The 15,518-nt window shown below is 39.7% G+C and overlaps 1 protein-coding gene across 4 annotated transcripts in view; it reads right to left on the reverse strand.

Annotated features, from left to right (window-relative positions):
* The window catches only part of CHRM3 (cholinergic receptor muscarinic 3), a 558,540-nt gene that overhangs the window by 205,109 nt on the left and 337,913 nt on the right, over positions 1–15,518 (reverse strand). The window lies entirely within an intron of this gene.

Raw genomic sequence — 15,518 nt, forward strand, 5'->3', positions numbered from 1 at the left:
AATTCAGATGACCATTATATCTATTACTATGGGCAAGAATCCCTTAGAAGAAATGGAGTAATCTTCACAGTCATCAGGAGACTCTGAAATTCAGTACTTGGGTGTAACCTCAAAAACAAGAGAATAATCTTGATTCCTTTCCAAGGCAAACCATTCCATATCACAGTAATCCAAGTCTAGGCTGTATATTGTCACTTTGTTTATTTAACTTACATGCAGAGTACATCGTGCAAAATGCCAGGCTACATGAATCACAAACAGGAAACAAGAAAAATATCAACAACCTCAGATATGCAGATGAAACCACTCTACAGGCAGAAATTGAAGAGGAACTAAAGAGTGTCTTGATGAGGGTAAAGAGGAAGGTGAATAAGCTTGCTTGAAACTCAACATTAACAAAACTAAAATCATGGCATTCAGTCCCATCGCTTCATGGCAAACATATGGGGAAAAAGTGGAACTGGTGAGAGACTTTATTTTCTTGGGCTCCAAAATCACTGCAGATGTGACTGCAGCCATGAAATTAAAAGACGTTTGCTCCTTGGAAGAAAAGCTATGACAAACCTAGACAGCATTTTACAAAGCAGAGACATCACTTTGCTGACAAAGGTCCATATAGTCAAAGCTATGGTTTTTCTAGTAGTTAGGTACAGATGTGAGAGTTGGACCATAAAGAAGGTTGAGCCACCAAAGAATTGATGCTTTCGAATTGTGGTGCTGGAGAAGAATCTTGAGAGTCCCTTAAACAACAAGGAGATCAAACTAGTTAATCCTAAAGGAAATCAACATTGAACATTCATTGGAAGCACTGATGCTGAAGCTCCAACACTTTGGCCACCTGATGAGAAGAGCTGACCCATTGGAAAACACCCTGATGCTGGGAAAGACTGAAGGAAAAGAGGAGGGGTGGCAGAGGATGAAATGGTTAGATAGCATCACTGACCAACTCAGTGGACATGAATTTGAGCAAACTGCCCGAGATGGAGGAGGACAGGTGAGCCTAGTCTTCTGCAGTCCATGAGTTTGCAGAGTTGGACACGACTTAGCAACTGAACAATAACAACAACAACGGTAATGAAATTATCTGGTAAGAAAAACACTTCTATTTCTGCCAAAGAAATGGCCCCAACTCCCTTCCGTGATACTGAAATGTCCAGCAAGGCTTCTATCATTCAAAAGAGTTTGTTCTGTGTTTTCCTGGTACCAGCATAACAAAGTCAACACAACTGGTTGCTTTTAAGGTGAGTAACTACCTCCTCAGTGAGCATATAGGTCCAGAACAGGCATAAGACTTCCTGAGAGCCTCAATTCATCTCTGTTCTTACCCTTGAACTTTTTCTTTTTTGGAAGATGCAGTCATGACAAATTTATTCATGCAAAAAACAGTGAAGGTGATTAAGAATACCTATGTCTTTCTGGAACTGAAGACATTTCAATTACTATCCTGACAAGATCATCCTGTAACTATCTTCAGAAACATATTTTTCAAACATATGTGTGTGAATAGTGAAAACCAAAGTAAAGTAACAAACCTAGATCAGGTCAAACAATCTAAACCCTCTTGGGCATTCTCATCTTAGAAGAGAGCTGCTTCTCCCTGACGGAGAAGGCAATGGCACCCCACTCCAGTACTCTTGCCTGGAAAATCCCATGGATGGAGAAGCCTGGTGGGCTACAGTCCATGGGGTCACTAAGAGTCAGACACGACTGAGCGACTTCACTTTCACTCTTCGCTTTCATGCATTGGAGAAGGAAATGGCAACCCACTCCAGTGTTCTTGCCTTGAGAATCCCAGGGACAGGGAAGCCTGGTTGGGCTGCTGTCTATGGGGTCGCACAGAGTCGGACACGACTGAAGCGACTTAGCAGCAGCAGCAGCAGCTTTTCCTTGATAACCACCTTGGCTGCACCTGGGCTTTTTGCTGTGCCTACTAATGTTTACTGAAGTGCAGGATCTTAATTTTTTTTTTTTCCTGAATGGGCTCTTTTTTTTTTTTTAATTTTATTTTTTTTAAATTTTATTTTATTTTTAAACTTTACAATATTGTATTAGTTTTGCCAAATATCGAAATGAATCTGCCACAGGTATACCTGTGTTCCCCATCCTGAACCCTCCTCCCTCCTCCCTCCCCATACCATCCCTCTGGGTCGTCCCAGTGCACCAGCCCCAAGCATCCAGCATTGTGCATCGAACCTGGACTGGCGACTCGTTTCATACATGATATTATACATGTTTCATTGCCATTCTCCCAAATCTCCCCACCCTCTCCCTCTCCCACAGAGTCCATAAGACTGATCTATACATCAGTGTCTCTTTTGCTGTCTCGTACACAGAGTTATTGTTACTATCTTTCTAAATTCCATATATATGCATTAGTATGGTGTTTTTCCTTCTGGCTTACTTCACTCTGTATAATAGGTTCCAGTTTCATCCACCTCATTAGGCTTACTTCACTCTGTATAATAGCTTCCAGTTTCATCCACCTCATTAGAACTGATTCAAATGTATTCTTTTTAATGGCTGAGTAATACTCCATTGTGTATATGTACCACAGCTTTCTTATCCATTCATCTGCTGATGGGCATCTAGGTTGCTTCCATGTCCTGGCTATTATAAACAGTGCTGCGATGAACATTGGGGTACATGTGTCTCTTTCCCTTCTGGTTTCCTCAGTGTGTATGCCCAGCAGTGGGATTGCTGGATCATAAGGCACACAGAGCTAGAACAAATAATTTCACAATTTGTATGGAAATACAAAAAACCTCAAATAGCCAAAGCTATCTTGAGAAAGAAGAATGGAACTGGAGGAATCAACCTACCTGACTTCAGGCTCTACTACAAAGCCACAGTTATCAAGACAGTATGGTACTGGCACAAAGACAGAAATATAGATCAATGGAACAAAATAGAAAGCCCAGAGATAAATCCATGCACACATGAACACCTTATCTTTGACAAAGGAGGCAAGAATATACAATGAATTAAAGACAATCTCTTTAACAAGTGGTGCTGGGAAATCTGGTCAACCACTTGTAAAAGAATGAAACTAGAACACTTTCTAACACCATACACAAAAATAAACTCAAAATGGATTAAAGATCTAAACGTAAGACCAGAAACTATAAAACTCCTAGAGGAGAACATAGGCAAAACACTCTCCGACATAAATCACAGCAGGATCCTCTATGACCCACCTCCCAGAATATTGGAAATAAAAGCAAAAATAAACAAATGGGACCTAATTAAACTTAAAAGCTTCTGCACAACAAAGGAAACTATTAGCAAGGTGAAAAGGCAGCCTTCAGAATGGGAGAAAATAATAGCAAATGAAGCAACTGACAAACAACTAATCTCAAAAATATACAAGCAACTCCTACAGCTCAACTCCAGAAAAATAAATGACCCAATCAAAAAATGGGCCAAAGAACTAAATAGACATTTCTCCAAAGAAGACATACAGATGGCTAACAAACACATGAAAAGATGCTCAACATCACTCATTATCAGAGAAATGCAAATCAAAACCACTATGAGGTACCATTTCACGCCAGTCAGAATGGCTGCAATCCAAAAGTCTAAAAAGATCTTAATTTTAAAAAAATCTTACCGTCTCAAGACCCAATGGCTAGCTTTCTTCATTGTCCAATGAAGCATGTTCTCTTTTGAGGCCTAAACTCTTTAACTATCCCCCATTTTTTCTTGCAACTGGCTGCAATCCCAGGGAGCTCCTTATATTCATCAGAGACTTTGGCACATGGTTTAAGGTCTTAATATTCAATCCAAGATCCTCAGTGACTATAATGTCCTATGAAATGAACATCCAATGTTCTCCCTTACTCAGTGTAATGATCTTCACTTCCACTCGGCTTCAGTCACATGCATGGTCACCAAAACTCTGTTCCCTCTTTACTTGTTCACTTATTCCCTCACCAGCATCCCCCTCCTCCATCTTTTCTGCTCTCTTCATTTCATAGTTCCTCTACACCTGTCCAACAACCTCATTAAGACTTTGACTCTCTGAAAAGTACCATTTTCTTTGGGTTGAACAAATCCTTTCAGCTTTACTCTTTTCTCTCTTCATCCTAGACATCATAGCATATCTCTTTAAACATGCTGTTGTTAATACCCACCGCTCCCCCAAATCTTTGCCCACCCTCCACATTCTCCTGCAAAATTTCAACCCAAGAACAATGCAGTGGTTTTCATTTCTATGCTACTATATACCTGTGCTAAATTCTGGGAAAATCCATGCGACTGCAGAATGGTGCTGATACAAAGTTCTGGGATCAATATCATTGGCACCTCAACACTGTCCAACTCTCCTACCACATCCACTTTTCCTTCAAATATTACCTATTCTTTCCAATCCAATATTATATACCAACCACCATTGGATTGGAAAGAATAGGTAATATTTGACTCATTGCCTCATTTACATTGGCTAATGCTGAGCCTGTGGAGAAGGCAATGGCAACCTATGCCAGTACTCTTGCCTGGAAAATCCAATGGGTGGAGGAGCCTGGTAGGCTGCAGTCCATGGGGTCGTGAAGAGTTGGACACAACTGAACGACTTCACTTTCACTTTTCATTTTCATGCTTTGGAGAAGGAAATGGTAACCCACTCCAGTATTCTTACCTGGAGAATCCCAGGGACGGGGGAGCCTGGTGGGCTGCCGTCTATGGGGTCACACAGAGTTGGACATGAGTGAAGCGACTTAGCAGCAGCAGCAGCAGCAGCAGCATGCTTAGCCCATGAAGTGAGAACGCATTCAACATCATCTCCTCCAGTATTAACTTATTCCAACCCAAACCTCTGCCTCCCAAATTATTACAAGTGATGTATTTTCTCTGTATTCTGAGTTTCCCCTGTATTCTTGATTCTACTCTCACCCTCCTTATATATTTTATTAGATATTTCATTTCACACACAAACCTTTAAGCTTCCCCATTCCATTGGCTTCTATGCAGTGGTACACTGGAGTTGGTGCCTGATTCTAGGCATCTATATCTTTTATCTGCATTTAGTACTATTATACTTACAGCTTGACTTCAGTCATGGTGGGATTATGGTAACCAAGACAATGGCAAAAGGTACCAATCAGGGCTTCTGTTTCCCTTCCCTTCCCAGTGGTGCTGGTATGTCAGGGCACCATTGCACACAAGCCTGCTCAAAACAAACCAAACTAAAGTGCTGACAAAAAACCCTTGCATTTAGCATATCTCCTCTTCTAGTTATACTGCCCTCTCTCTCCTTTTATGTTCTGGCTACTTAAAAATGTGCAGTATACTCAATCATTCACTCCTAAATATGTCTTCAGTTCGTATCAGTTCTTCACTGAAGTTGATATTTTCAAGGCAATCAATAACCTCCTAGTTGATAAATCTAGTGGATATTTTTCAGAGTTTACTAACTTAATCTGTGGTATTTGACATTACTGGTCATTCTCTCCTTATAATTCTCTCTTGCCTTAGCTTCTAGAATATCACGATTTCCTAAATTGCCCCTTACCTCTCTGGCCAAATTTTTCTTAGGTTTTATTTTCAGGGACCATTCATTTGCCCACTTTTAACAAGTTCTTCTCCAGTGTTCTTTCCTCAACCCTTCTTCTCCTTCATTTATTTAATACCTTACTCATTTGAGTCTTACTCAATAGTCCGTGGCTGCTACTGCTGACAAAATTCTGATCACTCACAAAGTCATTTCTCTCCCATATCTACTTCATTTGTTGCATTTACAAGTGTACAATTGTCCATCTACATGGTCCAATACACCAGGTACCTCTAACCCCAAACCCACCAAATTGAGCCCTTCAAATTCCTAGCTTAACCTGACACTTAATTCTGTGACAGGTAACAAAATGCTCTGGAAAATGATCCCATTTGATCCTTACAACTATCTAGTAAAGTAGGTATCATCCTTTTCACTTTATAGATGAGGTGATTGGTATTTGAGATATTAAGCAATTTTCTCAGGTCACATTTTTAATATATAGTAAACCAAGTCTGGAAACTAGATTTGGTGTCTGTAAAACCTTGACTCTTAACTACTATGATGCATTGCCTTAATCATTAAGCCTTAATGATTTTAGGCTCAATGATTGTTTTTCCTTGTCTCTTCATCACCACTGTCACTACCTTGGTTCAAATTCTCTTCTCATGTTGGCTTTGCTACAGAAGTCTCTTTCTTACTTTCACACACCTAGTCTTGACTCTCTCTAGTCTGTCTTCCACATTGCAGCCAAAGAAAGCTTATGAGATCTGCTCATAACACACACCACTCAAAAGTTTAACTATAGGGGGTAATTTAAATCTGAATATCCCAGAATGTCCTGATTTTGTGTTCTCATCTCATTGTCCTATTGAGATCATAAGCTAACAAGACACCCCTTTGCTGGGAGGTTGTTCGTTTTCCTGATAGAAGGGTCATCTGCATAGTCAATTATGGGGAGAAGATCATCTCAGAAAAGGAAATGAGGGCCAATAACTTTATAACTGGGGGAAGAAAGACATGATCTTACTTCAGAATTTTGGACCTTAATTTCAAAAAGCATCTAAATGGGTAAAATCACTCCTGTTGGTGAATATAAGCCAACCCTTGAAACCTGGTGGTATTTTCTAGGTAAGTAGTGATACACCTTGTTATAGATTCTGTGAGGATGAGTGTGGGTTTGGGGGCTCCAAAAGTAATTACTTTGGGGTAGTTTCAAGTTCAGTTCAGTTCAGTCATTCAGTCGTGTCCAACTCTTTGCAGCCTCATGGAATGCAGCACTCCAGGCTTCCGTGTCCATCACCAACTCTCAGAGCTTGCTCAAACTCATGAGTTTTAAGTTAATCTCTGTTATAATTCTCTTTTCTTTCCCCTAAACTTCAGTATAGTCTTCTAAAAGAGAAAAAAATGTCTCAGTTATCCACCTGGGGAATTAAGATTAAGGTCTCTGCCCACTCTTGAGGATAGCATCCCAGTCCTGGCAGTAGAATGAACACAAGATTGGTCAAATGGACAGTTAAGGTGGAAGATGAAAGGCAGTCAAGATGCATTTGTGAACCATGAAGTTGCCCAAGCTGGAAGAGTTTTTTTTTTTTTTTCCAATTTCTATTGGGGTATGATTGATTTACAATGTTGTGTTAACTTCTGCTGTACAGCAAAGCGAATCAGCTTAACATATTCATATATCCCATTTTCTCTGGATTTCCTTTCCATGTTACCACATGGAGTTCCCTGTGCTATTCAGTAGGTTCTCACTAGTTATCTATTTTATACATAGTATCAATACTGTATATATATCAATCCCAATCTCCCAATTCTACCCACCGTCTATTCCTGCCCTTGGCATCTACACATTTGTTCTCTACATCTGTGTCCTATTTCTGCTTTCAAATAGGTTCATCTATATCATTTTTCTAGATTCCACATATATGTGTTAATATATGACATTTGTTTTTCTCCTTCTGAGAAAGAGAAAAGTCATTCTTGGTATGTGATCAGATTTGTGCTTGGAATATATCAGCTCAGCTAAGTTGTGTAAGATAGACTGAGAGGCAAGGGAACCAAAGTAGGCAAGATTACAAGGTAGGAGGCTTTGATAGTGGTCCTGGCTGGAGATGAATTTTGGACAGATTACTAAAGGAGAGACATATGCTGGTTTGATACTCAGGAGGTAAAATCTGTAGGTCAAGGTGATGGGTAAGATATGGGAGTGTGACGATTAGGGTGGGACCAAGAATGACTTTCATATGGAATATCAAACCAGAATATTTTTATCCTTTTGTAATCTGTCTCTCTTCATCTCCATCCAGGACTGCTATGAAAGCCTCTACCTTGGAATCTTGCCAGGACTGCTATGAAAGTGTTGACTCTTGTTCACTTGCCCCTCAATCTATATTATATAACTTAACTAAGTTGATATATTCCAAGCACAAATCTGATCACATACCCTTGGTTTAAAACCTTCCAGTTTTTTCCTACCTCTTGTGATACTGCTGCAGCTTCATTCCCCATGAGGCTTTACCTGACTTCTATACTGTATTTGTGCAAATTCTGGCCTTTTTTTCCCCTCCCCAGTCTTGTGCCCATACTCCCCTCCCACCCCAGGACCTTGGCACAAGCTTTCTTCCACATCTGCTTTTCTTTCTTCACCAAGGTAATGATGACTTAATCATTCTGATCCCAAATCAAATGAAGCTTCCACAAAGAAATATTCCCTGAATATTCCTGATCACTCAAGTCCCCCTATTGTCAGCTTTCAGAGCACCCTACTCCTCCACCTCTCTTTTGAACATTATCAAATATGCAGCTTTATGTTTGGGTGATTAGTAACATTTGTTTCTCTCTTTAGAAGGTGACCTCCACGAAGGCTGGTCACCTTCTTGCTCATAATTACACTCCTGAGCTGCATATGTCATGCTAGCTGTACTGGTCCCATAAATATTTACTGAATGAATGAATGCAGACCTTGGCAACTTCCAGTTTTTCAGGTAGGGAAACTAGTAGACGAGGTTCTCTTCAGCAAGCAGAGGACACTTCTAAACCAGGAAATTAAGGCCTTGACAGAGCTACAGTTTGATTTAATAAACATTGCTGGTTAGATACAGCAGATGAGTTACTCAAGTGATATAAAAGAAATCTGTTGTTTTAACGGTATGTATAGTCTCGAGATCAAGATTTAACATCATAAAGAGCTGTATATATTTCTCCAGTTTTTTGTTTAGTCCATGTTCTATGTAGACTATATCAGAACATCATCATTTATGCTTAAATAGAGTGACCATATAGTTTATCATCCAAACTGGGGCATTTGTTGGTGAAAAGGGTAATATTAATAATTATATCAGGATAACACAGGTGGATTGTGGAGGTCCTTGGCAAACTAGGACTCATGGTCATCCAAGTTTTAGCTGACAAAGAATAAAATAGGTAAATATTAAATTCTCTGAGTGTGTGGAACTGTGTTTGGAGTCACAGAATGGACAAATCCATTACACAAGAAGGCTTCTTACAATATGGTGTTGGCAGCCATAGAAAGCAAACTCATGGTTACCAAGGTGGGAGTAAGGAGGAATAAATTGGGAATTTGGAATTAACAGATACACACTACCCTACATAAAATTAACAACAAGGACCTACTGTAAGAGAACTACATTTAATATCTTGTAATAAACTATAATGTAAAAGAATTTGAAAAAGATATCTATATATATATATGTATATAACTGAATCTCTGCTGTACATGTGAAACACTTAAATCAACTGTAGTTAAAAAAAAAAAAACAAAATAAACAGCAAAAATCATGTAGTGTGGGTGTTTATGCAAGCTACTGAATAAGTAATGTATTTCCAATAATGCATTGCTGATAACATAATTGCATTAATCATTCTATATTTTATCTGGATCTTATTTTTTTATTTGAACACCACGACAAACCAGTTCCTCAAAAGGCACTTAACTGAGCACTGGACCAGGCACAACTGCAGATGTGAAGGAAGCACAAGATACTGGTCACTCTGTAGAGTGGACAGTTTAACGATAAGGCAAGTGGCACTGCCCGCATTTCCAGATGGAGAAACTAGCACCCAGGACTCAGAAATGACTTTGGTAGAGTTATGCAGACAGTAAATCACAGAGCTGGAATTGTAATTCAATCTCTGACTTCCAGTTCAGAGTTCAGTTTATTCTGCTAAACTACCAAAATGGAGACAGCACCCTTAACTGTGTTTTATGCTTTTGTCCACTACCACACAGAAATGCCCATGAAGAATGTTTACACAATCTCTGCAGAAGCAGTCTGTGCCCAGGCTCGGCAGGCAGAGTTTGTATTGCCTGTGTGGACTTCCTTTCTAGGCACCGGGAACTGGCCCTGTGACAAGGATTTAATGGGGCTTTAGAATGCCAAACACATTTCTGATTGGCTCGTCATGTATCATAATCATGTTTAAATCCTGGGTAAATTAAAAGGCCAAAAATATGCCCTTTTATTTTATGGTCAAATTCCACTTCAGGGGAGTAATGAAATAGTCCAGATTTAGCTACCCTCGGGGATCAAACTATGTCTACCACACAAAACAAGGTTATCTGTCCATGATGGAACATTTTACTTTATCATTAACAGATGAATTCTAATTTACTGGTGCTTTGCGGGTATCCTCAGTCTTTACAAAATAGATTTATCACTGTTGTCAGGTTCTTAAAGGAAACTGCTTTTGAGATTGTGATTGTGGTGAGAGAGGCAATATGCCATCATGCTTGTATTCTATATGTTAGCAAGGGGAGCTCATTAAAATGCTAAGTATTTTTTAATAATCAGACATATCCTCCCACTTACAAAGACCTTTAAGTTTTTATTCATTCTAACCATAGAGTGCTATTAGTATATGATCCTACTGATCAACTCAGGTGAATTTTGATATTTTTAGTTTTTTAAAATCATGTATTTCACTTATTTTACACAAGTATTTCCAAGGAAGAGATGACTTTCAGACAACCTAGTTTTCTTATCTGAGGAGAATTTTGTAAAGGGCAAAGGGAAAATTAAAATAGCTCACAAATCAATTAAGTCATTCAAATCACAACCAAGGATGCCCAAAATAGACTTCTAAAGTTGCCTGAAATTGATCAGGGACCAAGTTAACTGAGACAACAGAGACGATTAAAGTATTTTCTGTTTAGCATCTACAAAAATTTTGGTCTTGTGCTTGTGACAAAGATGAATAAGACTTGAGATAAAGGCAATTGCTCCCTTTCTGGATAGTCTGAGAGTTTCTCTTAAAGGGAGACCTTTGTTGGGAATATTTCTGAATAAGCTTGCTAGGGATAAATACTGAGATCCTGAGGAGCCCAAGTCTATCAGGAGCTGCCCTGAGTAAGCTTTGGGGAAGGATCCGGCTGTAGCTTTAAAGGGGGATAGGGAGAAACAGGGAGAGTGGCAGGGCACTGAGGATTTGTTGTGTTTTGTGACCCTTTCCTCATAATGCCTCAAATCTTTGATGAGTCATTAACTAAGCTCATCAAATTCTGAAGAAAGTCAATTTTTTTTTTTTTTTTTTGGCCTGGAAAATTGAGAAGGGGCTGAGTGGTGAGTCTGGTAGGGAATTACTGAGACACACTGAACTTGGAATGAAGACTTTGGTGACTGAACAGAAATTAACTCGAATAATTCTCAGGACTTGTGGGGAGAACTCTGGACTCTAGCACAATGCAAAACTAGATCTGAGTGAATCAAGTTTACCAAATCTCAGAGCAGCAGAAAAATTTCAGCTTGTTACAGACAGAATCTATGCATGGCCCCAAAGCCTCATGGAGTGGAGGGAAAGACAGACAGATGGGCAAGCAATGAACTAAACTGAAATAATCTCACCTGTGCTAAAGGGATCACATTTACACAATGCAATGGGGGTCCCCAACAGGCAGGCACTTATCTCACCTGAGGACTCAGATGGCATTTTTGTAGCATGAGTGGTTAAATAATTGTGAAAACTGAGACCAGTATTACTTCCATCCCCTAAAATAAAGCCAAATAAAACCAGAAAAGGATGGGCTTTCCCAGCAGAGGATAGAGCATGAATGAGGATGAACAGGAAGACAAATAGGTTGTCTGGGGAATAGTGAAAAATGCTGCTTATATGAATGAGAAGTGCTCAGAGACAGGCTGTATTTTTTGTCTTTATGCATAGAAAGGAGTGATTTCTCAAGAATGAGACACAAGTACATTTTATTAAATTACTTTATCTAAGTGTGATTTTCAGTTATAGTTATCAAACTCACTGTACTATACCTGGCTAAATAATTAAATAATATGCAGTAAATTATTTGAATTCACATGCTTAATAGAGGCCTGTTTTGGAAGTGAACCTCAGGACACCCTCTTCCCATCTCCTTTCCCATATGTCATGTAAGACCCACAACACATCTATCTCTGCAGTGTTAACAATCTCAGTCATTCACAATGTTATGTTATTTCTTAGTTGCAGATGTATTTTCTTTCATTATCTGCCTAGGACATGGACATGAAATTGCTAAGACTTTATAAAATCTCTGTCCAACTTAGATCATGGAATTTTGCAATGATTGATCTTGAGTGATTTGAATACAGTTATACATGACTCAAACACCCTCTTCCAACAACACAAGAGAAGACTCTATACATGGACATCACCAGATGGTCAACACTGAAATCAGATTGATTATATTCTTTGCAGCCAAAGATGGAGAAGCTCTATACAGTCAGCAAAAACAAGACCAGGAGCTGACTGTGGTTCAGACCATGAACTCCTTATTACCAAATTCAGACTTAAATTGAAGAAAGTAGGGAAAACCACTAGACCATTCAGGTATGACCTAAATCAAATCCCTTATGATTATACAGTGGAAGTGAGAAATAGATTTAAGGGCCTAGATCTAATAGATAGAGTGCCTGATGAACTATGGAATGAGGTTTGTGACACTGTACAGGAGACAGGGATCAAGACCATCCTCATGGAAAAGAAATGCAAAAAAGCAAAATGGTTGTCTGGGGTGGCCTTACAAATGGCTGTGAAAAGAAGAGAAGCAAAAAGCAAAGGAGAAAAGGAAAGATACAAGCATCTGAATGCAGAGTTCCAAAGAATAGCAAGAAGAGATAAGAAAGCCTTCTTCAGCAATCAATGCAAAGAAATAGAGGAAAACAAGGGATCTCTTCAAGGAAATCAGAGATACCAAAGGAATATTTCATGCAAAGATGGGCTCGATAAAGGACCCATGGTATGGACCTAACAGAAGCAGAAATGGTATGGACCTAACAGAAGCAGAAGATATTAAGAAGAGGTGGCAAGAATACACAGAAGAACTGTACAAAAAAGATCTTCACGACCCAGATAATCATGATGGTATGATCACTGACCTAGAGCCAGACATCCTGGAATGTGAAGTGGGCCTTGGAAAGCATCACTACGAACAAAGCTAGTGGAGGTGATGGAATTCCAGTTGAGCTATTCCAAATCCTGAAAGATGATGCTGTGAAAGTGCTACACTCAATATGCCAGCAAATTTGGAAAACTCAGCAGTGGCCACAGGACTGGAAAAGGTCAGTTTTCATTTTAATCCCAAAGAAAGGCAATGCCAAAGAATGCTCAAACTACCGCACAATTACACTCATCTCACACTCTAGTAAAGTACTGCTCAAAATTCTCCAAGCCAGGCTTCAGCAATATGTGAACCGTGAACTTCCAGATGTTCAAGCTGGTTTTAGAAAAGGCAGAGGAACCAGAGATCAAATTGCCAACATCTGCTGGATTATCAAAAAAGCAAGAGAGTTCCAGAAAAACATCTATTTCTGCTTTATTGACTATGCCAAAGCCTTTGACTGTGTGGATCACGATAAACTGTGGAAAATTCTTCAAGACATGTGGAAAATTCTCAAGAGACCACCTGATCTGCCTCTTGAGAAATCTGTATGCAGGTCAGGAAGCAACAGTTAGAACTGGACATGGAACAACAGACTGGTTCCAAATAGGAAAAGGAGTTCGTCAAGGCTGTATACTGTCACCCTGCTTATTTAACTTATATGCAGAGTACATCATGAGAAACACTGGACTGGAAGAAACACAAGCTGGAATCAAGATTGCCGGGAGAAATATCAATCACCTCAGATATGCAGATGACACCACCCTTATGGCAGAAAGTGAAGAGCAACTCAAAAGCCTCTTGATGAAAGTGCGAGTGGAATATGAAAACTTGGCTTAAAGCCCAACATTCAGAAAACGAAGATCATGGCATCCGGTCCCATCACTTCATGGGAAATAGATGGGGAAACAGTGGCTGACTTTATTTTTCTGGGCTCCAAAATCACTGCAGATGGTGACTGCAGCCATGAAATTAAAAGACACTTACTCCTTGGAAGGAAAGTTATGACCAACCTAGATAGCATATCCAAAAGCAGAGACATTACTTTGCCAACAAAGGTTCGTCTAGTCAAGGCTATGGTTTTTCCTGTGGTCATGTATGGATGTGAGAGTTGGACTGTGAAGAAGGCTGAGCGCCAAAGAATTGATGCTTTTGAACTGTGGTGTTGGAGAAGACACTTGAGAGTCCCTTGGACTGCAAGGAGATCCAACCAGTCCATTCTGAAGATCTGCCCTGGGATTTCTCTGGAAGGAATGATGCTAAAGCTGAAACTCCAGTACTTTGGCCACCTCATGCGAAGAGTTGACTCATTGGAAAAGACTCTGATGCTGGGAGGGATTGGGGGCAAGAGGAGAAGGGGACGACAGAGGACGAGATGGTTGGATGGCATCACTGACTCGATGGACGTGCGTCTGAGTGAACTCCGGGAGTTGGTGATGGACAGGGAGGCCTGGCATGCTGCGATTCATGGGGTCACAAAGAGTTGGACATGACTGAGCAACTGATCTGATCTGATCTGATTTGATACATGATATATAGATATACAGAGAAAGAGTGTTTACCTTTTAGCATTTAATTTGGCTTTTAAATTGTTTCATTCACAAACTTGTCCTGAGTTCCCATGACAAGTTCAACAAGATAAACCAGACTTCGTGGTCAGTGATGATGAAAAGTAATTGCCATTATAAGAAACATCATCAGCTTCTTTTCTATCTGGCCATGGTATAGAAGGGCTGCATAGTTTGTTTTATTTGCACTTCATGATACAATGGCATTTCATGCCAAATGCCAGTTAACATCATTTTAAACTTGATATGAATGTTGTTTTGACTTATGGTATTGACTTTTTAAAAACAATTATGTTTTCTAACTTCTCTTTTTGAAATTTTATTTATTTTTAATTGGGGGATTATTGCTTTACAATGTTGCATTGGTTTCTGCCATATATCAACATTAATCAGTCATAGGTATACTTTTGAACTTCCCACCCACCTCTCATCCCATCCCACCCCTCTAGGTTGGCCCAGAGCAATGGGTTGAGCTCCCTGCATCACACAGCAAATTCCCTCTGGCTATCTCTTTTATGGGCTTCTATTTTACATATAGTAATAAACACTTAGGCATTAAAGATAAAATTAAACAAGTAGCTTTGCTACCAGGCAATCATTTGTCAATAATAAGGAATTTAGATGCACCACTGGTTACCTCTTTAAACTTATTTGAAATATAGTTACTTAACTAGAACTTCACAGCAAATTTTTTAAAAATGCCAGAAATTGCCTCTTAAGTTAGAGAATTCTTAAAAGCTTGTCCTTGTCAACAATTATTCCCAATAGCAGCCAATACACTTTAAAGGGTTCCTTAAATGGAGGAGCCTGGTGGGCTGCAGTCCATGGAGTCGCTACGAGTTGGACACGACTAAGTGACTTCACTTTCATGCATTGGAGGAGGAAATGGCAACCCACTCCAGTGTTCTTGCCTGGAGAATCCCAGGGACGGCGGAGCCTGGTGCGCTGCCGTCTATGGGGTCGCACAGAGTCGGACACGACTGAAGTGACTTAGCAGCAGCAGCAGCAAACGCCTCTTAGCAGCTCCAGGTCTATAAGATGGATTTCATTCATTCATTTATTCACTTATTCACTC

Source organism: Bos grunniens, chromosome 28 (assembly GCF_055505025.1).
Source record: "Bos grunniens cultivar Pamir isolate PY7600 chromosome 28, Bosgru_T2T1.0, whole genome shotgun sequence".
Classification (NCBI taxonomy): Eukaryota; Metazoa; Chordata; class Mammalia; order Artiodactyla; family Bovidae; genus Bos; species Bos grunniens.